The sequence below is a fragment of the Paroedura picta genome, chromosome 8, assembly GCF_049243985.1.
Source record: "Paroedura picta isolate Pp20150507F chromosome 8, Ppicta_v3.0, whole genome shotgun sequence".
NCBI lineage: Eukaryota > Metazoa > Chordata > Lepidosauria > Squamata > Gekkonidae > Paroedura > Paroedura picta.
The window spans coordinates 30123596-30150791 of record NC_135376.1 but is presented as its reverse complement, the minus strand read 5'-3'; the positions used below and the strand labels follow the sequence as shown (position 1 = coordinate 30150791).

The 27196-nt window shown below is 44.8% G+C and overlaps 1 long non-coding RNA gene across 1 annotated transcript; it reads right to left on the bottom strand.

Annotated features, from left to right (window-relative positions):
* Positions 1-447: 447 nt before the first annotated feature.
* On the bottom strand, positions 448-26977 carry LOC143843196 (uncharacterized). The gene is made up of 3 exons (XR_013233490.1): positions 26869-26977; positions 2964-3044; positions 448-575 (listed from the first exon to the last, which is right to left on the bottom strand). It is a non-coding gene; the product is annotated as an uncharacterized LOC143843196 (long non-coding RNA).
* Positions 26978-27196: the final 219 nt, after the last annotated feature.

Sequence of the window (27196 nt, the reverse complement as noted above, 5' to 3'; positions counted from 1 at the left end):
GTTTCCAGATGGTGCTATGATATCATAAACTATTTTTATCTGAGTGAAATTATGAAAGTACATTGGCCAGCACAGTAGAATTGGCAGCTTGTGAAGGGTTAACTTCAATTTCCTGGCTTATATAATTGATGTTGCCAAAGTCTGATGCTACTTAAAAATAAAACAGGGTTCTATCACTTCTGAAGCAAATTGGTTTCTGTGTCATTTTAATGACAGTGAAAAATAAGCTGCAATTCACTGCAGCTGCGGAATTTTTGAAGAATATATACTATTGCCGTCTTTGAAAATTGCATTCTACTCTGAAAAATAGCCCCGGGATTTTCGTTTGTTTTTATAACAGATCATTGCAGGAGCAGATGCTTTCAGAGTAGTTGGTGGTTTGTGCTTTTTGTACAATAAATCACCGGCATGTCTTCCCATATTCTGCCACTTAATTTCAACATCATGGGTTGTTGTTTTTTTCTGTGTAAAAGAGTAGGCATCTTGGTTTGCAAACATTATACCTTGGACCTCAGTGCCAGAACACAAGGTTCTGATTTCTTTTCTGATTTGCATCCATTCTTGAGGCTCTTGTACTAAAAGGACAATAAAAGCATTTAGAGAGGAGGTCATAAGCAGGTCCACAAGGACGTCATAAGGGTAGAAATTCCAGTGTTCCAACAGGACTGAAGAAGTTCCCCATTAAATGATGCTATTTGCCTCACTGATGATCAACTAATGCTCATTTTGGTCGATGCCTCAAGGATTCCAAAAATCATTTTATCATTTACAACTCTATAAAATAGGCCCATTATCTCCATAGTGCAGATGGAACTGACAGCATCTAGGCAGCTGGTGAGTTAGTGACCAAGGCAGAATCTGAATGAGGGACTCACTGTCAGCCACTATCTAACCAGCTGAGAATAGAAAAAAAATCTTTTGACAGCCTGACACTCAGAGGGTACGTGGGACACATACCTGCTCTGGGACTACTTGGTCAGATCCCTCTCACTCCCTAGCAAATACACACAAACACACACACACACACACACACACAGAGACTCCCTTCCTTTTCCCCACCTGTTTCCCCCCTTACCTGTTTGTTTCCCAACCTCCTCCTTGGTTATCTCTCTCTCTCTCTCTCTCTCTCTCTCTCTCTCTCACTCACTCACACACACCCTTCCCTTTCCCCCACACATTCCCACTTTTACATGTTGGTTTCCCAACCTACCTACCTAACCCCCAAGCAAACACATGTACACTCCCTTCCCCCTCTTCCTTCCTCTTTCTGCTTACCTTTCTGCCGCTATCTAGGGCCTCCCTGATCACACAGCAGCTGCCTAGGCCCCTGGGGCCATCATGGCTGCTACCAAAACCTTGGGGGCAGGGCAGCCACACCTAAGGCCTCTCCTGCTCATACAGTGGCTGCCTAGGCCCCAGGTCTGGTGCGGCCACTGCCAGGGCCTCGGGGGTGGGTCAGTTGCTGTCTTGGCCCCACAGCTCCTTTTGAGAGCCAGTTTGGTGTAGTGGTTAGGAGTGCGGACTTCTAATCTGGCATGCCGGGTTCGATTCTGCGCTCCCCCACATGCAGCCAGCTGGGTGACCTTGGGCTCACCACAGCACTGATAAAACTGTTCTGACCGAGCAGTGATATCAGGGCTCTCTCAGCCTCACCCACCCCACAGGGTGTTTGTTGTGGGGAGAGGAATGGGAAGGCGACTGTAAGCCGCTTTGAGCCTCCTTCGGGTAGGGGAAAGTGGCATATAAGAACCAACTCTTCTTCTTCTTCTTCTTCTTGTTAATTGAACCATTTTGCTCTTCTTGCTATCCCATTTTCCTTTCTCTATCCCATTATCTCTTAAATAAGAACAATATTTATTTCCCTTATTTTATCTCTCCCTATTCTTTAGGAAAGCTGCCCTGAAATGGGACCCTGGCACGTATGGGTATAAGATCCCAAGGTTAACTATCCAGGGGAGGCATAAATAATGGATGCTTTGCACATTAGAGAGCCTGCACAGGTACCTAACTGGGTAACCGGAGATCGAGTCTACCCCCACACCATTCAGGGCCACTTTGGTATTTCTCAAAGAAATAAGTAACTGCTATTCATTTATATTGAATGTCTGGAAGGTGTACACAAGACAATCAGGCTAGCTGAGCATACCACAGTTCTTCAGGTTGGCTTGAGCTAGTAACCAACACGGTTTTTATACCTATTCTTCTTGTTTCACATCTATTCTCCTGTCCAAATCTGGTTTTGTACTGAAGATAGCCAGAAGAAGATGAAGACGACGAAGAAGAAGAAGAGTTGGTTCTTATATGCCGCTTTTCTCTACACAAAGGAGGCTCAAAGTGGCTTACAGTCGCCTTTCCTCTCCCCACAACAGACACCCTGTGAGGTGGGTGAGACTGAGAAAGCCCTGATATTACTGCTCGGTCAGAACAGTTTTATCAATGCTGTAGTGAGCCCAAGATCTCGCCCAGCTGGCTGCATGTGGGGGAGTGCAGAATCGAACCCGGCATGCCAGATTAGAAGTCCACACAAGAATAATCCTTATCTATCTAAGGTTTCTACATGTGCCAGGTCTTATTTAAATGCCACATGCATTTATTTACGTTAGCACATAGGTGAGTGATGGCATAGGAAAGCATGGCCTAGGTACTGATGTCCAATGGAAATGGACCAGTGCATGTGGGAAGTTCTTCATGACCTTGGTCCAAGTGGAGAGCTTGCATGCATTAGGGCTGGAAGTGCCATTTTGATTTCTAAACCCTTAAAGCAATTTACCCCACTACCAACTGAAAAACCTGTCCCTTTCCATAACCAGGATGTATTTCAGTGCTTTCCTTCCCATCTATACTTCCTCCTTATGAAGTTAAACATAGCTCCTTTGTAGAATTGTGGTATGTCCATCCAAACTCTGATGCATCAAAATATCAATATCTCGTTTACATAACTGCTATGAGCAAGCAATACGTACCAGCTAGCAAAGATCAAGTTCCCTCTGGGAACTTGGCTGGATCAAGCTGTCATGGTTTCAGTGCCTCTTTGCGTCAGACATCTGAATTTAAAGCCAAAACCGGAGAAGGGGAAGAGGAAAAAGACAATGAGAAATTCTGAGTCATGCTGTTCAGAAGATGTAAGGAACAGAGAAATAGACAGCAAGCATGAATGAGGGGGAAATGGCTCAATGCAATCATTTCCTCAGATTGAAATAGCATTTATTTTTAGTCCTTCAGAGTGGGGGATGAAGATTCCTAATATTTTAATTGCTGGTTTTATTGCTCTTTTGATCTTTTTGCATGATCATCTTGGGCTGAGCTGTAGATGAGTCCTAATTAGGAAACTGGTTCCCTATTTGTCCATGCCTGATCTGGCTACTGATCCGTGCCTTTGTGACCACAAGGAGAGGTCACTCTAACAGCTCCTATGTGGGATTGTCCTGGAAGAGAATCTGGAAAACACAGCTGGTGCAAAAAGCAGCAGTCTATTTGTTATCTGGGGCTAGCTGGCAGAACAGCCTCACTCCTACTCTGAGGTCTCTTGGCTGTCTGTTTATTAGTTTCTAGGTCCAGTTCAAGGTACTTACCTTTAAAAACCTTCAGGACCTAGAGGCCACCTGTGTATACCAGCTGTGAAGTCCAGCTGAGTCTATTGTCAAACCCCCCCCCCCATCCCAGGTATGTTCAGTAACCGTCCAGCCTCAAGCCTTTGGAGATTTTCCAGAGCTACAACTGATCTCCAGACTACAGTAATTAATTCCCTGGGAGAAAATGACTGCTTTGGAGTGTGGAAACTATAGTATTGTAACCTGCTGTGGCCTCTCCCCCCCCGCCACAAAGCCTTCCTTCCCCTAGTTGCACCCCCAGATCCCAATGAATTCCCCAACCCAGAGCAACTTTATTGACTTACTAGATTCAAAGATCGTTCCTAAGAACGGGCTTTGAAGGGCCCCCCCTGCCACTGCCTCCTCCGCCTCAGTGGCTACCTCTGGGCCCTTCGACTAGGACTAGAGGAAGCCATCCTGGCCCCCCACTGCCTCGCCCATGGTGCGGCTTTACCTGGGCCCTCCGAGCAGGCTCACCACCTGTGCAAGGTGATGGGCCTGCTCGGCGGGCCCAGGGGAAGCCCTCCCCGACCCCCTTCCCCGGCAGCAAGCCCAGCGGCCGGATTGACTGCCTACTCACAGCGGTCGATGCAGCTTCTGGCCAGAGCTCTGGATTGTGCTGGTGAGGGCCCAATCAGAAGTTGCTTCGTGCCTTCCGATTGGGTCCTCACCCAACTGGCTAGAAATGCTCTCTGTCTTGGTGAGGGGCCAATGGTGCAGCTTCCCCTGGGCCCTCCGTGTAGGCCCGCACCCGCTCGGCAGGCCCAGGGGAAGCCATTCCCAGTCTATCCTGGTGAGGGGTCCTGGTGATTGTCCCCCTCACCTGGACTGGTCCTGCCCACTCTCTGCCCACTAAGGGCTTAGCCTTTTACATAAACAGCGAACACTGTTTACAGATGCTTCTGGAACAGCCTCTTGGACAAGGCGGGTGATGTGAGCCTCCTGGCTTTCTGGCAAGGCTGCAAAACAGCTATTTCAGGGAGTCTGGGGGTCTGTCTGAAAAGTGGAGTGGGACAGAAGGTGTTTTTAGACTAGCTTTAGAGGGATTTTTAGGGCCTTTTCGCACAGGGATCTTTGTTGCAAATTGTTTGCGGAATGAAAAATCGCCATTTAAAATAGTGGAATTCGTCGTTATGCATACCTGCCTTTGTAGTGGAATCAGTTGCGTTTTTTAGCGTTTCCCACAGGCTTCCGGTCTCGGCAGAAATCGCTAGAAAGGAAGCGCTATTGCCAAGCTTGTCCCGCCCCTGGCCGTCAAGTAGCCAATGGGCAGCCGTTAGCATGCTCCCAAACAGCCCCTTTCCCTTTAAGAAAGGTTTAAAAAAAAAAAAACGACCCATAGCAACGAATCTAGGTAGATTCGTTGCTATGGAGAGACCCATCCAGCTGCCTAATGTGAGCTGTCGCTTGATTGTATGATCGTTTGCACGCTGCCTCGAGTGATAAAAAATCCCCCCCCCTCTCACGGGCCCGATTTTCGGCTGAATTTATTTGTAAAAAATAAAGGGACTTTATTTCAGCAAACGGGCTTTTCAGTGGTTTGTGCTTAGTGACTAAAGGTGAAGGACTGAAGCCAGGGAAGCCTCTAAACAGAAAGAGGCTCGCCGGTGCGTTTATCCCCGCTCGCTCGGAGAAAAAAAAATGGCGATCGCTTCGCCGGAAGTTTGGAGGAGAGAGCCAGGGGGAGGGACTTTGAAGAACCAGCAACAATGGTAACGCACAGGTCTTTAGCGCTACTGTTGCAGATTGGTTGCAGGAGTGTATCGCTATCCGGAGGGTGAATCCACTTTTCTGGATTCCCCTGAAAGCGCCACAACGAAGCGCTTTTTGCTGATTGGTTTCAGGATTGTTGCAGATTGTCTACGACGTCGTGGGTTATGGCAAATTAGTAGCGTTTCCAAATAGCAACCATTGTGCTACTTTGAAGCCGTGCGAAATGGCCCTTAAAATCTCTCTCATTTCCAATGTTTGTTTCATAACATTGTTTTACCTTGTTGTTACCCACCTTGGGACCTGAGATATTCAGGGAAAAAGTGGGCATTGATTTTTTAAAGAATTGAAATAGATCAATAGGAGTCTTTCTGATCTTTTAAAATTGTTGAGTTTGTACTGTAGTGCCCTGATGCAACTGTGCACATGTGCTAAAGCTAGCCAGAAGAGCAGCAACTGCTTTGATCCCCTGTCAAAATCAAGCAAAAGCCCAACCGCGCCTCAAGCTCAATGCGGACTTTGTGGATAAAGGAGGCAGTCTTGTAGCTTTCGTGGCTGCTCTCCTTCCTGCAGAACTGGACACAGAGGGTTGCAGGAAGGAAGAGGTATCATGCGTGTTTCAGCTCCCTTGTGGAGTCTATCTTGTCATGGATGGCCGCCCGGACTCCTCCCCCCTCCCAAAACTATTTGCCAGATGTATGGAAGCCATAACTGGGTGGCTCAAGCAGAGTTGCCAGAAACTCAACCCTTCCAAGACGGAGGTCCTGTGGCTGGGAAGGAAGGCGGCAGGACAGGAAGTGCATTCACCCATCTTGGCTGGGGCGCAACTTAACATCATGCCCTATGCCAGGAATCTGGGAGTGATCCTTGATGTCTCCCTTTCTATGGAGGTGCCGGTCACAAAGGTAGCCTGCCAGGCATTCTTCCTGTGATGGTCACTTCCATGCGATAGTCACCTCCAGAACTGACTTCTGTAACTCACTGTACATGGGCCTTCCCTTGTCCTTGACCCGGAAATTGTAGCTGGCACAAAATGCACCTGCTAGGGTCCTCACGGGAATACCTTGGAGGGCCCATATCTAGCCTGTGCTGAGGCAGCTGCACTGGTTGTCAGTTGTGGCCTGGATCAAGTTCAAGGTCTTGGTTCTTACCTTTAAGGTCCTTCATGGTCTGGGACCCTCATATCTGAGGAACCACCTGTCACTTTATGTCCCCCCCCCCCACACACACAGAGCTTTGTGCTCTGCTGCTACTAATCTATTGGTGGTGCCTGGTCCTCAGGAGGTTCACCTGGCCTCAGTGTGGGCCAGGCCCTTTACGGTCCTGGCCCCGACTGATGGAATGAGCTCCCAGAAGAACTGAGTGCCCTTCAGGAGCATTAACAGTTCTACGGGGCCTGTAAGGTGGGGCTCTTCTGCCAGGTCTTTGATTGAGACCAGGGCTCTGAAGATCAGAGGGGCCCCTTCAAGGAAGCTTATTCACCTATCTGCCTGGATGGTCAGCACCCCCTTAGTTCTCCCATGAGGCATGGAGGGTGGGACTTCGCCGCCAGATTATTTCAATTTTTTATTTTTAATCTTATATTGTGGGGTTTTATCATATGTAACCTGCTGCTAGATGGCTTTGCTGATAGCAGTGGACAATAAATCTAATAATATTAATAATAATGTCTTCATGGTCTGTAGGCACAGGATTGACTGAAGGGCGGGTCAGCTTGTTGCACCACGAGTCCCCTTTGGCTATTTAAATGCCTGACTGCGGCCACTTTACCCTTGGTTTGGTCTCACCAGCAGCCACATAGATCCTGGGACTTACCACACCACAGTTTCATCCCCCATCGAATGGGCTGCCGTGTGGCTATTGGGTAGCAGGCATGTCACCTAGTGTTGGATCTGTTCCCATGCTGTGCCAATACTGATTTGGATGGATCCAATAAAAGCTATAGATGTGTGTCACCAAAAGTAGTTTTCTGTGAGCTTCCTTTTGCAAAGACTTTTCATTTCATAGAATCATACAATCACAGAATCATAGAGTTGGAAGGTACCTCCAGAGTTATCTAGTCCACCCCCTGCTCAAGGGAGGAACTCATTTCAATGTGAGCTCATATTGAAATGAATGTTGTTAGTCTTTAAGGTGCCACTGGACTTTAGTTTCATTCTGCTACAGCAGATGGACATGGCTCCCTCCCTGTAGATTTGGAAAGCCAGTCTGTAAGGACTGTAATGAATGAAGTCCAGAATGGCATTTTCTATGACGCATAAACCAGTCAGTCCTAGACGAGATCAGCCCTGCCTGCTCCTTAGAAGGCCAGATCCTGAAGATGAAACTCAAATACTTTGGCCACCTCATGAGAAGGAAGGACTCCCTGGAGAAGAGCCTAATGCTGGGAGCGATCGAGAGCAAAAGAAGAAGGGGACAACAGAGAATGAGGTGGCTGGATGGAGTCACTGAAGCAGTTGGTGCAAACTTAAATGGACTCCAGGGAATGGTAGAAGACAGGTAGCATTGTAGATAGCATTAAAACATGCACGATAAATCATACTGTAAATCAACCCCCAAAGCACACACCCACACCATTAAAACCATGCATACAAAGATATAAAATGCATACAAAGATATAAAGACAACAATTCAAATATTGCTCAGGAAAGAGGGCTCATTGCAGGAACACTAAAGAAAATGTTTAAAAATGTGTGAACATGCCTTCACTTTCAAAATTGTTTGGGGAAGTAGCATAAAAACTCCCTGCATAACACCACTTGGAGAACTGCTTGATCCAGGAATCAATACAGAACAATGCTTTGGAAATTGAACACAAAATCTGTGGAACTAATGGGCAAATTTAATTAAATGAAGCCATTGGGGGGGGGAGATTATGCTCTTATATTCCTTTTGGAACTAGACCCTGTATCTGATTAGTATTGTAGTAGTCAACAAAGAAAATAGGGAAAAAATTGGTCCTTGTATGGAGAGCATCTTCCATACATGTGAAACCCCTGCAAATTTCACATTAAGTTTCTTCAGGGGGATATCACTGCAGATCCTCAGTAGAATGTTACTTTCCCTTCTGCAAATATCAGACTGAATTAAAATCCCACACTTCAGCATCACCCCACACTTGAGCAACTACCTAGCCAACAAGTGTCTTAATAGCAGGCCCTGCTAAATTCCAGGATGTTAGAATCATAGAATCATAGAGTTGGAAGGGGCCATACAGGCCATCTAGTCCAACCCCCTGCTCAATGCAAGATCAGCCCTAAGCATCCTAAAGCATCCAAGAAAAGTGTGTATCCAGCCTTTGCTTGAAGACTGCCAGTGAAGACAGTGTTGTGGAATAATGGAACTGGGCAAAATTCCACCTCAGCTGTGAAGCTCACTGAGTAATCTTGAGTAAGCCAATTTCTCTCAACTTAGCCAACCTTTCCATGTTGTTTTGTGGAGAAGATGGAGAGGGGGAGAACCAGGCACACCACCCTGGATTCCTTGGAGAAAGGACAGGATAAAAATGTGATTGATAGATTTGACATATTCCGTCTCTTGAGGAGGAAAATAACTGCATACGAAGATCTACAAACTGTCAGCCTAGTAACTTCTTTTCACTACAGTATTGAACATAATACCACCAAAGATACCCCTCATGCCACGTATTTAGATAACAAGATACCACTTATGCCAATTAAGTATCTTTCTAAGCATGACCACCTTGTAGTTTACAACAATATGTTCTCTTTGGTAGACAGCTCTGGATTTGGCACTGTTTGTTTCTATGATGTTTTTACGGCTGTGGGGATGACTGGATGTACTATCACATCATGGACTGACATAATATTTTATTATGCAAAGTAATATTTAGCCTATATAAGTCCTTAGGAGTGTCTACAAGGAGAAAAGTTTCTGAAGAAACAAGGAAATAAATTAAATGCCAAAGAAACCAGGAGAATCCACTCAGGCAAAACTGGATACAACTTTATTCACCACAGTGTTGTTCACAATGGTTTGGTAGTGGAGGATCACATGTATGCCCCTACTCATGCAATGGATCTTCTCCATTTCCTATTCTTGTCACTGCTTTTGCACCCCACTCCCCAAAAGCTCCTACTGGAAACCAGAAAGATTACGATGGAAAGTGTGACTTAGCAGAAATGAGGGACCCTCCACCTTTCACAAGTAGAAGTGCCTTCCACAGGCACTACAATCTGAGTCAGTCTATTGGCCATAAGTATGCCTTGGCTGACTTCTCAAATTAAAATAATCAGTCACAAAGGGGAGGGGGAATCATAGGTAGTTCATCTACAAGACTAGCAATAACTTCTTATGTGTCTCAGCAATAACTTCTCATGTGTGCCATTGATTGGTTGAGATGGCAAGATCTTCATGTTGTTCTTCAAACAGCTCTGTGAAAAATGGGTAACAGTGATAATTGAAAGAATCCACAGTCCTAAAATATATCTGTTGGAAACTGGTCCAGAATTGTAGTGCAGTGCATACAATTTGAGAAGAATATATTATCATTTTCTTATACATAACAGTCAGAAATTCTTTATAGTGGCTTCTCAGATTTGCAGCACACGTACTTAATAATGATACTGAAAGAAGAAAAAATACCAATAGTATGTTCTTTCCATGTACTTTAGGTACAAAGAGCTCTAGGATGGCAAGAAGCAAAAAATGACTTGAATTCTATAGCTGTGGGTGTGCAAAGTGCCATCAAGTCCCAGCAGACTTATGGTGACCCTGTAGACTTTTCAAGGCAAGAGATGCTCAGAGGTGGTTTGTCATTGCCTGCCTCCTCCTCAAAAAAACCCCCCAATATTTTTACGTATAAGATTTTATGTTCACCCTTCTTCAAATGCAGTGAAACAGAATTTCTGTAACCATTTCAAGTCCAAATGCTTTGAAGAAAGAAGGACTTCCTTTTTTCTTGTAGGTCAGTTGTTGAACACATCTGGAGGAACATGCAGCTGGAGCAATTCTATAGGGCAAGGGTAGTCAACCTGTGGTCTTCCAGATGTTCATGGACTACAATTCCCATGAGCTCTGGGGCTCATTGGAATTGTAGTCCATGAACATCTGGAGGACTACAGGTTGACTACCCCTGCTGTAGGAGGATATAGACTCTTGTGTTTGCTTGCTTCCCATAGTCAAATGCTATTGAACATTAAAATGCTATTGAACATTAATCAGCAAACAAGCACTCAAGCAGTTATACTGATAAATCTTCTGTTGTCTTTGAAACTCTTCTCACACAAGCAGTTTGATTATATTTCCATCACTGGAAAAACAGTGTGTGCCAATAGTGTACAGAACGCAGAAAATAAAACTTTCACCTGTATAATAGGGCACAGACATGCTGTGCCTGAAAGATGGGGGAATGAAAGCTATCATGGGAAATACTGGAGGTGCATCCAATATTGTGCTTCATTCTGAGGCCTGCCATCTGAAGAGTCCCAAAATAAAGACTATGTTTTGCATCTGTAAGAAAACAATGCTTTATGACTGTTAGGATACTAGCAGTACTTGATTAGAATATAAGGGCCTTGTAAACTCCAGGTTGCTAAATTCACTCATGGTGCATCTCTTTGTTATTATTTTTAAAAAACTGAAATCAAAAAAGATAAATGGTTTCTTCAAATCAACAGCATACAATTCTCCCTTTCTGTACTTTGAAATCATCTCTACCTTTTCAAACTAATCAACTAATCATACTCCTGCCTCATATGTTTGCCTGTGATGGAGGAATCAGTCAGGAGACACGCCCCTCATTGCTTGCAATGGCCACAGTTGCCAAAAGCATCTACAGGCCCTTCTCCTACCCTTGTCCTTTGGGGAAAGTGCTGTTTGCACCTGCCTGGTTGTTTTGGTTGCTTCTTTTGCTAGAGGAGCCAAGTGCCAATCACTTCAGCAGCCAAATCCCAACTGGCTGTCAGCACTGAAAAAGCCAAATTGTCTCTTCCAAATAATGTTTTGAGCAGACTTACTGAAGTTTCCTTCTCCCTCTGAGATTATACATAATTGTGGGGAAAATGCCGCACCATCCAGGCCAATTCCAAGTAGCACCTCCGCTGAACTGGGTGAGCCAAACCAGCCCTATCTGATGGCCAGTGGATTCACCAACTGGAATCCTCCTTTACCCCATTGCTCAGGATAGTAATATGCTGGAGTCATCTCTGTTCAATAGCAATACCGTTGACTGCTTACTCCATCTTTCCAAACATGGCCACCGTGTAGTTTACAACCATATGTTCCCTTTGGAAGACAGTTCTGTGACCCTCCCCTTTGGTAGGCTGGCTGACTGCTGCCCCCACCAGAAGGCAATCGTGGCACTTCCCATGACAACACAGCAGGCAGCCCCTGTGTTCTTCGTCAGCTTTTGCCTGAGCAACACAAACAGCTTTGCAGACTGAGAAGGCCATCCACGGAGCTGCTGCCAGCGCTTGGCAGTGTGCAAGGTGGGGGAAGCTCATTGGCAGGAAGCAGCTTTCCCTGACAGAGACGATCAAAACAACCCCTCCAGTCTCACTGGGAACAGACTAAGAGGATTTGCTAGGGATACAAGAGAAGATTGTATAAGACTCAGTCGCCTGAGTCCCAAGCATCTCATGAGCAATTTTAACAGGCTGTAAAATAGCTGAATGTTTTCATGATCAGTCTGTGAGAAGGTCTCCTCAGGGTGGCTTTCTCCCAGGAAAGTATCCTTCCAGATGCACTCTGTGTGTGTTCCCTGACCTTCAGGGAACTACAGCCAAAGATGTTGATGAAGGTCATTCTGCTGAGCATTTCACAGTACAATATTTGAAACTAGAGTTGTCAGTACTGGGTTGGGAGCTCCCTGGCGATTTGGGAATAGTGGGATCTGGAGATCTCCTGGGATTATCACTTATCTCCAGACTTAGAAGGCAAATCCCTCTGGAGAAAATGGAGGGGGGTTTCCATAGCATTATACCCATTTCAGTCTAGTACCCGTTGTATTCCTGAATGCAACAGGCTTGGCTCCTAGGCTACTATAATGGATATACAACAGAAGAAGTGGAATATTTCCCATCCTGTTCCAACCCCAATCCTATCATTCACCTTTCTCCTAGTCTGTTTTGGAACATCTGAACACCGCCCGCGGCGCTGCGGGCGCAGTGGATTAAATAATTCGTTAAGGGTTTCTGGGGCGGGATGTGTCTGTGATAAGGAAGGGTCCGGATTGGACCCTTCCTCTGCACAGACTATCGGAGGGACCAATCAGCAGGCGCGAAGTGCCTGCCGATTGGTCCCTCTGATTCCCAGCCCCAGCAACTGCGAGCCGCGCGCAGCGCGGCTCACAGTTGCTCCTGGCCTGATGCGGCGAGAGGCGCTTCGTGCCTCTCGCCGCGTCAGGCCACTACCTGAGGGAGCCCCCGGCATCCGCGCTCTGCGCGGCTGCCGGGGGCTCCCTCCCCGGCGCCCTGACGCAGCCGACGCCCGCGGGAGCCCCCGGCAGCCGCGCTCCGCGTGGCTGCCGGGGGCTCCCTCCCCAGTGGCCTGATGCAGCGAGAGACGCGAAGCGCCTCTCGCCACGTCAGGACGCCGCCAGACAGAGCCCCTGCCAGTCGCGCAGAGCGCGGCTGCCGGGGCCTCTGTGCCGCCGCCGCAGCCCTCCCTGTCGCCGCTGCCGGGGCCTCCCTGCCGCCGCAGACAGCCGCCGCCACACGGAGCTGCCGCAGAGAGCCGTCGCCGTGGGACACCCCGACATGTGAGTTCCTAGCACCCGCTGTATCCCTCCTACAGCGGGCTATCTTTCTAGTCAGCAAATAAAGGTGAACCATGAACAATGGGCCTCAAAAAGATAAGAGCAGGAGGCAGAAGAGAATCAACTTCTCCAGTACTGCATGATTTCTTACACACACAGTCTCTGACTGGGTAGAAATCCAGTGACCTTCCATAAGTTGAGGGGATGTTTTAGTCAGCCTTTCCTGCAGTAAGCACAACTTTCCTTCCGTTACTTTTTCCTAGACTCCATCAGGATCTTCCATGAATTTGGGAGGAATATTTTCTGCTTTGTGCACCCCTTCCTCCTCCTCCAGATTATCACTGATAGCATAACAAAACAGCTCTACCTGGCAATATATTTTAATTCATCTTTGAGAGCAATTTAGGCTGGAGATGTTCAGATGCCGAGCTGGGTGACATGCTGTGACTCTTGCTAATTAAACCAAGCTGAAATGAAATCAGCCATTCATTGAAGTTAATTTCATATTGTGGGCACATCACTGTCAATTTCAAGAGCAGCATTCATGTCTTAATATCAGGGGGAGTGAAAAGCAAGTCTCGCTTTGCTACAAACAAACAAAAAAAATCTCTTCCCATGAGCACCGTGAAGTTTTTGTGTGCAGATATGCTGAATGCAAAAGCCGGCATGCAAAAATAAAGGCTCCTACATTCTGAAGTATGCTGGGGAAAATATGTGAGGGCAGATGAATACAAAAGAACCCAATTCCCCTCCCCCGCACAGCATAGAGAGAGCGAAATAGGTTCTTGCAACTGATCAAAGCAGTGAATTGTTCATAGAATGCAGCACTTAATTTTCATTTCACGATGAATCTCGGGTGAGGCCATTGCTATGCCCTGGAGCTGCCTCCAGATTTGGGGAGACCCGCATCAGACCCTTGACATCAAATTAGGAAGATTTCTGGCCCAAGAAGAGAGGTCATGTGTTTTCTGAGGAAATTCAGAACTAGAGAAATGCAGAGGGAGGGGCTACTGAATTCTGCAGTTGATGGGGCTGCGGTGGGAGCACATGCATGCTTCCCAGTGGCACACATTCTGTGCACTGCTGTGCCTGTTCACATTCCTTGGGTATGCCTGCACATGCTTCTGGACTGATTGGTTCATCTGGGAGTTGGCGTGAATAGTTCTTTCCTTTAGTTATGCTCTTGAATCTTTCCCACCCTGTTTGCTTTTTGTAAATGCAGTACAGCAGCCTATAAACAATAGGGGAAATTACACAACCTTGAGTTGTAAAGCTGAACTGTGTCAAACCTAAGATGGTGAATTAGAAGCACAGATTTCTCGGTGGATATAAATACAGAATTGAATATTCTTCTTTTTCAGAGTGGGAATGATGCCTGCTACCATAAATTGTATGTAACAAGGACAAACAGAAATGAAAGGGATGGTTTGCAGGAAGAATACGAGATGAAAAACCTGGTCCTTACAAATAAAGAGAAGAACAATATTTGTACTTTTGGGAAACTCTTTTCTTGTTTAAAATATTTCAGTTGTCACAAGCCATGGGACAGGTTTTTCATTTCATTGTTGTAACCATAAATTGTATGACAACCCACCAACGAGAGCTTTGACTCTAAGAATGCATGATGAGAAATACCATGTTTTTCTCCATGCTTTCTTCCAAGGACCTCAGAGCTGCATCCATAGAAATTACACCCCCATTTCATCATTAAAACAACTCTGTGAGGAAGGTTAAACTAACACAAAGAGAGAGACAGAGAACTTGCTCCAGAGACACCTAGTGAGCTTCATGACCAAATGGACATTCAAGCCATGGTCTCCCACATCTGACTTTCTGACTCGTTCCCATTTAAGACCTATGCATGCTAGCATAATTCTGGAGAAGTAGCCCAGTTAGTGTATTGCAGAACCATAAAACTAAAGTCCCATGGATATTAAAGACTGGGATAAACTTTGTTAATCTTTAGGGTGCTAGTGGCTTTGTTTTGTTTTGCTGGCATTGGGCTGTCTCGTATTCTACCAGTAAGATGTATGTAAGTAACAATGAATAATCATGACAAAAATCATTCCTATACTTCCTCTATTCTTATGGTTGTTGTGTGGAGACTTGTAATTTAGCAGCTGAACTCCTATTTAGCAGGAAAGCACTTGAGCAGAACCATCAAGCAAGTTTCAAGCAAATTGTTTATCAGTCAATGGTAGGTTCTCCTCTGATGGGGGTGTCTTGACAGATATGATGTTTCAATATGTAAAAAATGACACAGGCATTTGATGAAGTGACACATTATACCTTTTTTAGCTGTTTAAGGTTGTTTTTTTTAAGCAATGTATTAAGGAAGTTAACATTAGAAAATAACAAGCAGGGACTCCATCCTCTCCTCACTGGCCTCTTCCTCCCCTCTTGCAGTGACCCTGATTCCTACTTACAACCTCTGTTGACCTGCCCAGGTGTCCATTTCATCTCCCTTGGCCATCTTTCATCCTCTGACTGATCATCCTTTTTCCCTCCTTCTTTTCAATGTTTTCCACTGCCATCCAACATGTCATCTTTGACACCCATGACTTTCATACATGCACCGATGTCACTGATCAATCACTTGGGGCAAGCATAAGTGTTACCCTATGAGTAGGGTTGCCAACTCCCAGGCACCACCTGGGAATCGCCTACTATTACAATTGATTTTCAGGAGTCCCAGATTAGTTCCTCTGGAGAACATGGCTGCTTTGGAAGGTGGATCCTATGACTTTGTACCCTGCTGAGGTCCCTGTCCTCCCCACGCTCTACCCCACAAATCTCTAGGTATTTCCCAACCCAGAGCTGGCAACCCTACCTATGAGATAAGTGATTTGGTGGTGGTGGTCGTGGTTATCAGCCATTCAGTCATGTTCAATTCTTGGCAATCCCATGGCATAGCTGTCGCCATGATCCCTGATCCCACACCACCTCCCTCAACCATGCAACATTCTGGCCAGTGTCCATTTTGATTGCCACCATGCTCTTTGTCAGCCTGGTTTCCTTTCCCCACTGATTCTTGCTAACATGCTGCAGTTCTCTGTCCTGAAATATTTCTGGTCTAAAGGTATTTTTGTTTCACATCTCCAGTTCCCACACAGTTATGGAATTTGTGCAACCACTTCAGCGCCATAGAAGGAGTCCCCATGCAGCTTGGGGACCCTGAGAGAAGAACCAAGTAGGGCACCCACCAATCTGGAGGCAAATAAGTCTTATCCCTTTAATAGAGCCTTAATGCACAGAAGTGGTGAAGTTTTTCATGGCATGAAGGCAAGTAAAATCCCCTGTTAAGGTTCTATAAAAATGGAAGGACATTATTTTCCCTCCAGGCTGTTGGAAACGCTACTCAATGTGCAGTGTTGCTGCTACCTGATGCCCAGTTGTAAGGGTGCTTGCTTCCCCTCCCCAGTCACTTGTAGTAATAGAGTTTCAGGGGAGGGGAATTGAATGTCATTACAAGTGCTGGGGGGGGGGGATCTAGTTATTTCTCAAGGCTGCACATCACTTCATGGTAGATATGGGTGGGTGGGGAAGTTTAGTCAAATGGGTATGACCAATGCTTCATCAGGCTCACGAAATTCAATGATAGCACGATTGGCAAGCTTAAACTAAGACTCCTTGTCATTCTGCCGTTTGAACAGTTAAACGAATTTCAGGAAAGGATTGCAAAGGAAAAGAACACTCATGGAAAGGTCATGAATCTATTTAGTTTTCACTAAAGCAACGGACGTGAGAGATTCTAAACAGGAGAGACGTCATTAATCTGAAGACTGTCGTCATATATGCACAATTAGCACCAGTGGGCATGTGCATGTCTATACTTGCAGGCCCGAGTTTCTGGATTTCTGGTTGTCAAGCTGATCAAAAGACAGAAGAAGCAGCACCGTCATTCTGCTACACTTCCGTTTTCTCATTAGGGCTCCTTGCTGTTTAACTGCTGCCACCACGTTTCAAGTGGGGTAGGTATTCAGTGACAGCCAGGCAGGATTGAGAAGGAAAAGCCTTATTGAGCAACTCTGCTTCTGTTTCCTGAACTCACTCTCTTATCTTCTTTGCTGAATCTCTTCCTGTAGCAGTTCCCTCTCATTCTTCCCCTGTGCCCCACAGTTTTCCCCCCTGCCTACTTTCCTAACTCACATGGTTCCATGGACGCTGACACACCTGACTTCTGATGCTGGGGATGCAATCTCCAAAGGAGGCGGAAGTTGCCAGACTGCTTCATGTGGGGGCAAGCAGTCCTTTAGGACAGGGTTAGTCAACCTGTGGTCGTCCAGATGTTCATGGACTACAATTCCCATGAGCCCTTGCCAGTGTTTGCTACAGGTTGACTACCCCTGCTTTAGGAGGTTCCACAGTACTATTACACATTATACTGGACCTCCATACACGGTCTACTTATTCTCTCCACTGAGGCAGGCATGAATTTTATGCAAATTAAGTGTGCACTTGTGGATTCAGAAGAAAGCTGATGTTTAACAGTTCAAAAGTTGAGGGATTTCTTTATTACAGTGCATAATACTAAGGAAAGAGGAATTGCAAAGCAGCAAAGAGTTTTACAACATGGAGCAAGATCTAGGTTTGCCACTTCTGGGTTCTGGAGGTTTTAGGAGAGGATCCTGGAGTTCAGAAAAGAGGAGGACCTTAGTGGGATATAGTACCATAGTTGGTGAAGAGAGCCTTGCATCCCTAATGTGGTTGCTAGAGTTGTAATAAGGGTTTTTAGTTCCAAGTTGCATATTTTATTATTATTATTATTATTATTATTATTATTATTATTATTATTATTTAGACTTATATCCCGCCACTTTCCAGAGACTCATGGCGGCATACAATATATATGTAAATAAACCTGTTTAAATAAACCTGTCCAAAAGCAGCTGGAATCAGTTTACTGTGAAACCTGTAGAGTCTTCCTGAGGTTCCATTATGATACACAAAGAAACCAGAATCCTGATCAGATCCTGATCTTGTCTCTTCCCGAGTCTTGACCAGCAGAATACCATGGAGCAAAGACCATAGAGATCACAGAACATAAAGCTTTCTTTCTTTCTTTCTTTCTTTCTTTCTTTCTTTCTTTCTTTCTTTCTTTCTTTCTTTCTTTCTTTCTTTCTTTCTTGCTTGCTTGCTTGCTTGCTTGCTTGCTTGCTTGCTTGCTTGCTTGCTTGCTTGCTTGCTTGCTTTCTAGAGCTGTGCCATAATTAAGGAGGATGTGGCACACAAAAACCCGCCACTGTGCCCCAGTATACCTCTGCTACTTATAAATGATGCTTTAGGGTGGACTTTGGAAAATTCATGTTATAATTTCCACTCTTTGGCACTTCATGAAATCCCCAGACGATTATGAGCATTTTGCCAATGTGATACTATGACTACTACTGTGACAGTATATTGGAAGAGCAACCACTGACGAAGATAAAACAGAAAGCGGGTCACTTAACCTAGGATCCCGTTTTGGTTGACTCTTTATGTTTGATCATATGTTTGACCATTTAGACCAGGGGTAGTCAAACTGCGGCCCTCCAGATGAACATGGACTACAATTCCCAGGAGGCCCTGCCAGCATTCGCTGGCAGGGGCTTCTGGGAATTGTAGTCCATGGACATCTGGAGGGCTGCAGTTTGACTACCCCTGATTTAGACTTTATGTTATAACCTTTTCATCTATAAACATAGAGAAGACTACTATGTGCCTTGTGATTTCCTTTTTTCTTCTGAGTTCTTTATAATTTCCACTCTGGCATGAAGGCCACTTGGTGGCCTTTGAGGCATCACTCTCCCAGTCTGTCCTAGCTCACGGGGCTGCTGTGAGAGGAAAATGGAAAAGAACCATGTACATACCCTGAGCTTCCTGGAGAAATATTGAACTAAAAAAGTAATAAATACGTAAATATATAAGTAATAAAGAAAAGTTTACTGCTTTGAACTCCTCGGACAAAATGTCAGAGAAAAAGACACGTGACAGGTAATGTCTGGCTTCGGCCTATCCTGCATTCAGCTCCTGAACTGAACTTGTATATGATGATCTGGGCTAGCTAAAGCCTCTGAAAGTTTGAGAAGTGTTTGACAATGTGCAGAAGAAAGACAGAGCTCCAGCTTGTACATCTTAGAGCATTCTTTCTATGGATTTTGGGGCAGGGGGGAGAAATGAGGCTCCTGCTGAGTGCACAGTATGTGAATCACTCAGTAAGCACTTACAAGAAAATCTTCCTGAACTTGCAGGTAGAATAGATTTTTTTTAAAAAGAAATGAATGCATCACACAGAATGTGGGATACACCCTGCAGCTTCTATACACATTTTGCAGAACAGAAAATTATTTTGAATCTCTTCCAAGCAAGAATTACATCTCTCTATAGCATATACGGGAATGGTAGAGGACAGGAAGGCCTGGAGGATCATTGTCCATGGGGTCGCGATGGGTCGGACACGACTTCGCACATAACAACAACAAAATAGCATATAGTCATGACCGTACCCCTCATTATCCTAGCTACGTTTTATTCTCTTTCAGCTTCAAATGACACCATTGGGATTGGTTGCCTGTATTCAGTTATCACTTCATCCCACAAGTTTCTTTTTAAAGCAAAGTAGACCTTAAGAATTCCAAATGGATTCCTTTGGAAATGCTTAAAATTGCAGGGCCAGACTGAGTAAACCACCAGGCAATTAGATAAACTGACACTAATTGTCTCATTGCTGAAGGAAATACCCAATGAAGGAGACTTTTGGAGACTGAAATATTATCTGGCTCTTAGGGGCTGATCCTGAGGTCTGCTGGAGAGCCCTTAAATGACTGCTACTCCTCTGTTTAAGTCAAAGAACATTTGTAGAGGGATTGGGGTGGGGTGTTAAAAAATCTAAACACAAAAGTTTGTGTTTGTGTTTCATAATTTTAAAAAGCATTTCATTTCTTTGGCTCTCCACATGTGACTCCACAAAATCATGATCCCTTTCTGAAAACAATTGGGCTTGCCAACTCTGGGTTGGGAAAAACCTTGATATTTTGAGAGTGGAGCCTGCAAGAGGGCAGGTTTGGGGAGGAGAGGGATTTTAGTGGGGTATAATGCCATACAATCTACCTTTTGAGCAACCATGTTCTTCAGGAGAACTGACCTCTGTTGCCTGTTGCTATAATTCCGGGGGATCCCCAGTTCCCCGGCTGAAGGCTGGCATCCCTAAAAACAATGTATGTATATAGTTTATACAGCAGAGCAGAGTCCTTTGGGGACCACAGTGGTGTCGGCTGTCATGCTGTTGTGCTGCTTCCATGAAGATTCAACATGCATCCATTCTGTTTTCTTCCATTTCCTGGGTATTTCCTCCCTTTGCTTTTTAAGTGTCACTCCCCTTGTCTCTCTCTCTCTCACACACACACACACACAATACATTTTTTTTTCATAAAGCAGGTTAGGAACAAGATGAGCAGAGTTAGTGAAAATACATCTATCAGTTTGAATTTAAATACTTAAGACAGAAATTCAGCCACAATAAAAGTGACATCAACATCCTTATCTTTATCACTCAATAAAAATTGGCAGATCAGGTCTTTTGAATGATTTCTCCATTTGGGAATAAGAGATATAACATGCTTTCGCTGGACAATAAACAGTGCAGTCCAGTAAAATATGTTGGATAATGTCAGGAGACAATCCCCTTGTTTATTGTTCAACACTTCTCTCCTCTCCCGACAACATTTCAATAGCTGTACCAAGAGTTGCCTGGAGCTATGCATGTCCCCCTGACCCTTCCTAACCTGGAACACATCTGTCACATCCTTACACCTTGGAGATGTACCAGTGCAATGCCAGTTATGGATCACCTTCTCCAGAGATTTCAGGAGTTTGGTAGTTTTAGAATTCCTACCACCCATGCCACAGTCCTGTCCAGAATTGAGGACATTGTGTTGATTTCTTCCTTTGCTGTGTCATGCATCATTGTGCCCAGATCAACTCAGGCCAATTTGGCATGCCATTCCATGTTGGCAGTGTCACTATGGATTCCAATGTGCTACCTTGACAACTCTGCCTCCATTGGGTCGGTTCCAGTGTCTACCATATTTCTGTCCTGCATCTAACTCACCTGCATCTAACTCATCTTTGCTACTAACTAATTTAGCCGTTTTAGCAAAGAATTACCATAGTGCATAATATGGATATTATGACACAGTACATTTGCCACGAATGTACTTTTTGCCTTATATCTGTACTCTCATAATCCTTGTTCCATTTTGTCTGAGGACGAGTGCCTGCACTCAAAAGCTCACATCTTGAATAAATCTTTGTTGGTCTTAAAGGTGCCATTGGACTAAATTTTCACTGTAACAAAGATTACCCTTGAGTCTTCCAACTCAGGCTTGAGTACCATGGTTTGTCCTGTCGCTTGCAGTCCTGCTCTATGCACTTTCCCTTCTGGTTTCCTTCAGAAAGGGTGATGATTTGCATTGCTTCCCTCCTCCCACTAGGCCACAGAACCAACCCCCCCTAAATTTGTTTGGGGTGATCAGTGGATCACCTCCCCTTTAAAAAAAAAAAAGAGCCCTTCAGTCATCAGAAAGTGTCTGAGGAGCATGGACCTTGTTCTTTGTGTTATACCCAGCGAGGTCTTTATTGTACACCAAATCTCCTCTCATTGTCCGATACTGGCTTTTGCAGAATCTCTTTCAATCAGCAGTCCCACTTTAGTCAAGCAACCTCCAATTTCCCCAGTTTGTGTTCTCTTTATTTCTATTGAGGAACATTTACAGCTGCTTGCTTAGAGGTATAACTTCATGCTGCATCCAAATGTATCAAACTGTGTTATCCATTCCACTACAGCCAGCACTTTTGTCACTGGATTGGACGGGCCTATGCTAATTATAACCTGGCCTAAAAGCTACTTTTGTTCCGCCAAGGTTGAATCAAATGTATGGACCAATAGTTCTGGATGTGACAATGGCTTTCATTAAATCTAAGTTATTGAATCAATGCATGGGGATTATTTATAAAGGTGTGGAGAGAGAGGTCTCTATCACCTCCTTGTCTATATTCAGCTCTGTACCTAAAACAAATAAGCTCTTACAATGGAAATAGAAATTTAATTACTTCTTCACACAAGCATTTCCCTTGAGCTTCTTATGAACTTTCTTTTTGTGAATGACTAACAGAGCAGATGCTGCAAACAAAGCCTACAGCCCCTGCTTGCAGTTCTGTTAAAAGCCATGACTCATCAGCACATGACGTCAAGCTTCTGAAAAGAAAAGCAGAGGTTTTAAAAGAAGCACTGACACCTAAGAACCTCTGCTTCCTCCTAAGCAAGCAAGTAGCCTTGGCCAGGTAGGCTTGGGAAACTGATGGAAAATTACTGCATCAGAAAGTCTGAATCAGAAACAGTCATAGCTTCAGATAGTAGGAGAAGAGGCAGCAGTTGGATGCACAGAAAGTACAAACACCTGCAGAGTCCACAATCACAGAAAAGGTCACAGGAAATCGAGATGCCTACTAGTCTGTCAACTAAGTAGCCAAGAAAATGAGAGCCGGTGAGGTATAGTGGTATAGAACAGTGGTCCCCAACCTTTTTTATCACTGGAGACCAGTCAACGCTTGACAATTTTACTGAGGCTGTGGGGGGGGGGTGAGAGTAGTCTTTTGCTGAGGGATGTTGCCACTGCCGCCTGAGCCCCTGCTCTGCTTGCTTTCCCGCCTGTACCCCTGACCTCCCGCCCCCCGCTGGGGGGCGCTGCCAGCAGCAGCTGCACAGTGCATGCTGAGGGGGAGCCCCAGCCATGGCGGCCACTGGAGAGCACCAAAGGTGAGCTGGTGGCAGAATGGCAGGGCAATCCCCGAGGCAGCAGCCGGGGAGGAGGACAAGGAGGAGGAGCCGTGGCCCGGTACCGACTGATCAACGGACTGGTACCAGTCCCTGGACCAGGGGTTGGGGACCACTGGTCTAGAGCAATGGGCTAGTATCCAGAAGGGCCAAGGTTCAATTCCCCACTTATGCCATGGAAAACTGCAGAGTGACCTTGGGCCAGTCATACTCTCAGCCTAACCTATTTCATGGGGTCATTGTGTGGATAAAATGGAGAAGACAAAAACGATGTTAGCCACTTTAGATTCCCATGGGGGGGGGAAGTGGGGTACAAATGAATTAAACAAATAAAAGAAAGCAGCAGGGCCAAATTCTTAATGGAGGATCTAGAAAGAATGAGGAGGTCAGATGTCTTCTGAATGTGCTTTTTACAATTCAGCAGCATGCAGGCACCGGTTTGGAAACCTGTCCTTTTCTGCTTTCGGGCAGTGCTTCCCACTGTGGCAATGTGGAGACAATTGTCTGCAGCTTGACCTTCTTGTTGCAGATCCTCCCTGCATCCCCCATGATGTTTGCAAGGTCCACTGAAAGGGTGCATGTGTATAAAATGTGGCCAAGCCATGGCCAACTTGTGGTGGTGACTCTGTAGGGCTATCCAAGTAAGAGACTTAGACTGATTCCGCAGGGAGGCAGAAAACTTGTGCCGCCTCCTGCCTGCAAATGCGCATTTGGAAGCCATGTGTTTGCAAACTTCCTTACAGGAGTTATTCTGTGTTATCCCTGTGTTATTTTGCTGCCTTGTCATGGCCTTTTGCCTCCCAACAAGGCAGCAAGGAAGAACAAGCCACACTTCTCTCCCTCCAATCCCCCCCCCCCGCTCCTTGGCTTGTCAATCACCGCATGCCACCAATCCCATCCTTCCCCGCTGAGCCCTAAAATTAATTTAGAAAAAAAAGTGTACTTCCGCGATGCTATAGGGGGATTATGCCACAACACTAAAACATTTTTTTAAAAAACCCTAACATTTCCATATTGCCGTGGGATCATGCCACAACAATGAAATGTTCCCCCATAGATCTCTTTACGGGATTCTCATAATAGTCTCTATTTTTGGGTACATTCTTGATAAACTGGCCATGGTAACTGAACCCTGATTGTGTGTTCACAGTAACAATTCAAAACACAGAGCATGGATGCCAAGCTAATAGGGAGAGGGCAGCTTCATCACACGCCCCTCCCCCTCTTTCCCCGTTCATACCCCACCACCAGAAAACACACACAGGAATCTGTTTTGGCTGCTGAGTCACAAAATTAATGAGCACAACAAGGAGAACGTTTCATTCTTATGGAGGGCATGTAGCTTTGTGGTCTTGCAGCAACACGGACCACACCATTTAAAAACAAATACTTGATCTGGAAATGGAGAGAGGAGGGCAGGTGTGAGGGTGGGAAAAACACTACAGAGACTGTTGAGTGTTTCTCCCTCCACACAGGCTTTCTCCCTCCACACAGATTTCTCAGGTAATTTTCTTCGAGCCTCAAATTGCACCCCTCCCCCTTTGAAAACAAAAACAGAGGGAAAATCTATTCCCTTTCATGCCCAAAGATAGTTCATCATGATTGTTTTTAAAACCTGACTTTTTATTACTAATCAATGTATTAAAGGTAAAGGTATCCCCTGTGCAAGCACCAAGTCATGTCTGACCCTTGGGGTGACGCCCTCCAGCGTTTTCATGGCAGACTCAATACAGGGTGGTTTGCCAGTGCCTTCCCCAGTCATTACCGTTTTACCACCCAGCAAGCTGGGTTCTCATTTTACCAACCTCAGAAGGATGGAAGGCTGAGTCAACCTTGAGCCGGCTGCTGGGATTGAACTCCCAACCTTATGGACGTTGCTTCAGACAGCATTTCTGCTGCTTACCGCTCTGCACCAAAAGAGGCTCTTAATCAATGTATTACTGTGAGCTAAAATGACGATAATGCTATAATGTCTCAAATAATATAACAAAACACGCGTTAAAACAGAGTAAATGCTGATTTAAATTTGTTTCAGCTTCATAATGTATTTATTGCTATCAAATGTGTTGTATTCTGAAGATAATACTATGACATTCAAAGGAGATTTCAAATAACTTTGTTCAAATTATGACCATTAAACATCCCCTTCAGAAACCTATTGTGACAATAAATGTAATTGACAGCATAATAATAGAGTGCAAAAGACAGTGGAGCTTAAACCATCTTCTCTAAAAGGCTTTTGAAGTTTATGTCTTACATTCCCAGGTGCCTATTTTCCCAAACAAAAGCTAATACCTTATGTGATAAAATGACTTCTCACCCTGCAGGTAACCTTTGTAAAATTCACTGCTTTGGTGGAAAATGTCTAATCCACCTTCTGTTTATGTTCAAAGGTTAGCTGAAAGCTGCCTCTCCAGGTAGGACTGGCTGTTGTGAAACCAGATTTTCCACAGAAGCAAAGCAATTGATATGTAGATTTTGGTATCGCTGAGAGACAGCTGAATGTCACATACCCAGTGAAAAATTCCAGATGCTCTTAGTAAAGGAACCTGCTTGAAGCATCTGGAAAAATACCAGCATTTGCTGGGGAAAGATTAGTTTAGAAATAAAGAGGAATACTTTGTTCAAATGATAATGAGCAGAAACATTTGGGATGAGGAAAAGGAAATCCCATAATGGGTTGTTAGATGGAAGAAAGCCAGAGACTGTCAGGAAACTGTTCTTCTACCATAGGGTTTCCCAACCACAGTACTGTGAAGACCCCTCAATGGTATCATGGCAACGGGGTTTTTCAAAATGGTGGCTGAGGAGAACCCTTCCACCCTGTGCCTGCCAAGTAAAGAGGGAAGGAAAAGGGTTTTTAATTTAAAAAACAAAACAAAATTCTACCCTTATTTGGGCAGGTTGACCCATGCCCTCTCAAAGTAGCCAATGATTGGCCTGTAAGGGATAGAACTGGGATGCCCCCCAGACATTTAAACCTTTGCCTGCCAAGGTGCCTTTCACTTTCGGGGGGAGTGGCAAGGAGGTGTAGCCATCAGACATCACTTCCTGGTGCCTTGAAGCCTGAAAAATATTTCAGTGGTACCTCCATGAAGTTATGGCTACAAATGTATGCAACTTCAGCTCCAATGATTTATCTTATTGCCATATTTTGAGTGTATTTACAGTGTCGGGAGAGAGACTGCAGTTATGTCATATTTATATTTCTTCATTTGTTCAGTTCTTGTAAGTAGATATTACTGTGCACGTAAAGAGCCGTCAAGTCACAGGTGACTTATGGTGACCCCAAAGGGTTTTCAAGGCAGGAGACTAATAGAAGCGGTTAGCCATGCCTTCATCTGCACAGTGACCCTGGAATTTGGAGGTTACTCATCCAAATACTAACCGCCTACTTAGTTGATCAGATTGGGCTTGCCTGGGTCATCCAGGTCAGAGTAAGTAGATGTTTACCCCCTTCTAGAAAGTACTGAGCATCCATCAGTTACTTTTATATGCTTCAGATGATAATATCCTGCTTTAGCCATGCCAACTAAGGAACTAATGGATGGGGAAAGAACCCCCTTTGGGACTTCAAACATGCCATAAAGCCACTGAGTTTTTGGCAATTCCCAGAGCAACATGATGTCATTTCTGAGTTTCCCCCAAAAGTCAGCCAGAAGAAAATTGCAATGGCAGCCATTAAATATTTTTCTCACTAACCAAAAGAGCAGCAGCAGGAAGAGCACATGTTTCAACTTGTTAAAGTTGAAATTAAATTTTAAGACAAGATGGGGGTTGTAGAAAGAAAGAAAGAAAGAAAGAAAGAAAGAAAGAAAGAAAGAAAGAAAGAAAGAAAGAAAGAAAGAAAGAAAGAAAGACTGAGGCCTGCCCTTTGTGAGAAATTATTTTGCCCTAGATCTGTGATATTTTATCCCCAGTCTCCAGTTATGTGAAATCAAAAGTATATATGCTCTGTTCAGGCCCCATGAAGCAATAAAACCTAGGTTTCAGTTCCCTCTGGCAATGATTCTCAAGTAGAAAGCTTTCCCCCTTACCTTTTTCAGACATGAAACAGTGTAGTGCTGGAAAAGAGAAGGAACGCTAGTTTAAAGGCAATCTTGTTTGTTTTCAGCTTCATGAAAACTGCAGTGCATGAAACTAGATTTATCAGCTTCCTTCTCTTTGCAGGAATACTGAAAAAAGGCAGCGCAACACCCAAATGGATGTCAGTCTGAGGAGCTAAAATGGCGGAGGCTTTTCAGTTGTGTGTGTGTGTGTGTGGGGGGGGGATAAGTAGGAGTGGACATGAAAGAGAATTATAAAATGATACATGACACAGAAAAAAATAAACATAAAAAGCTTCCTCATAATATACACAGTGAA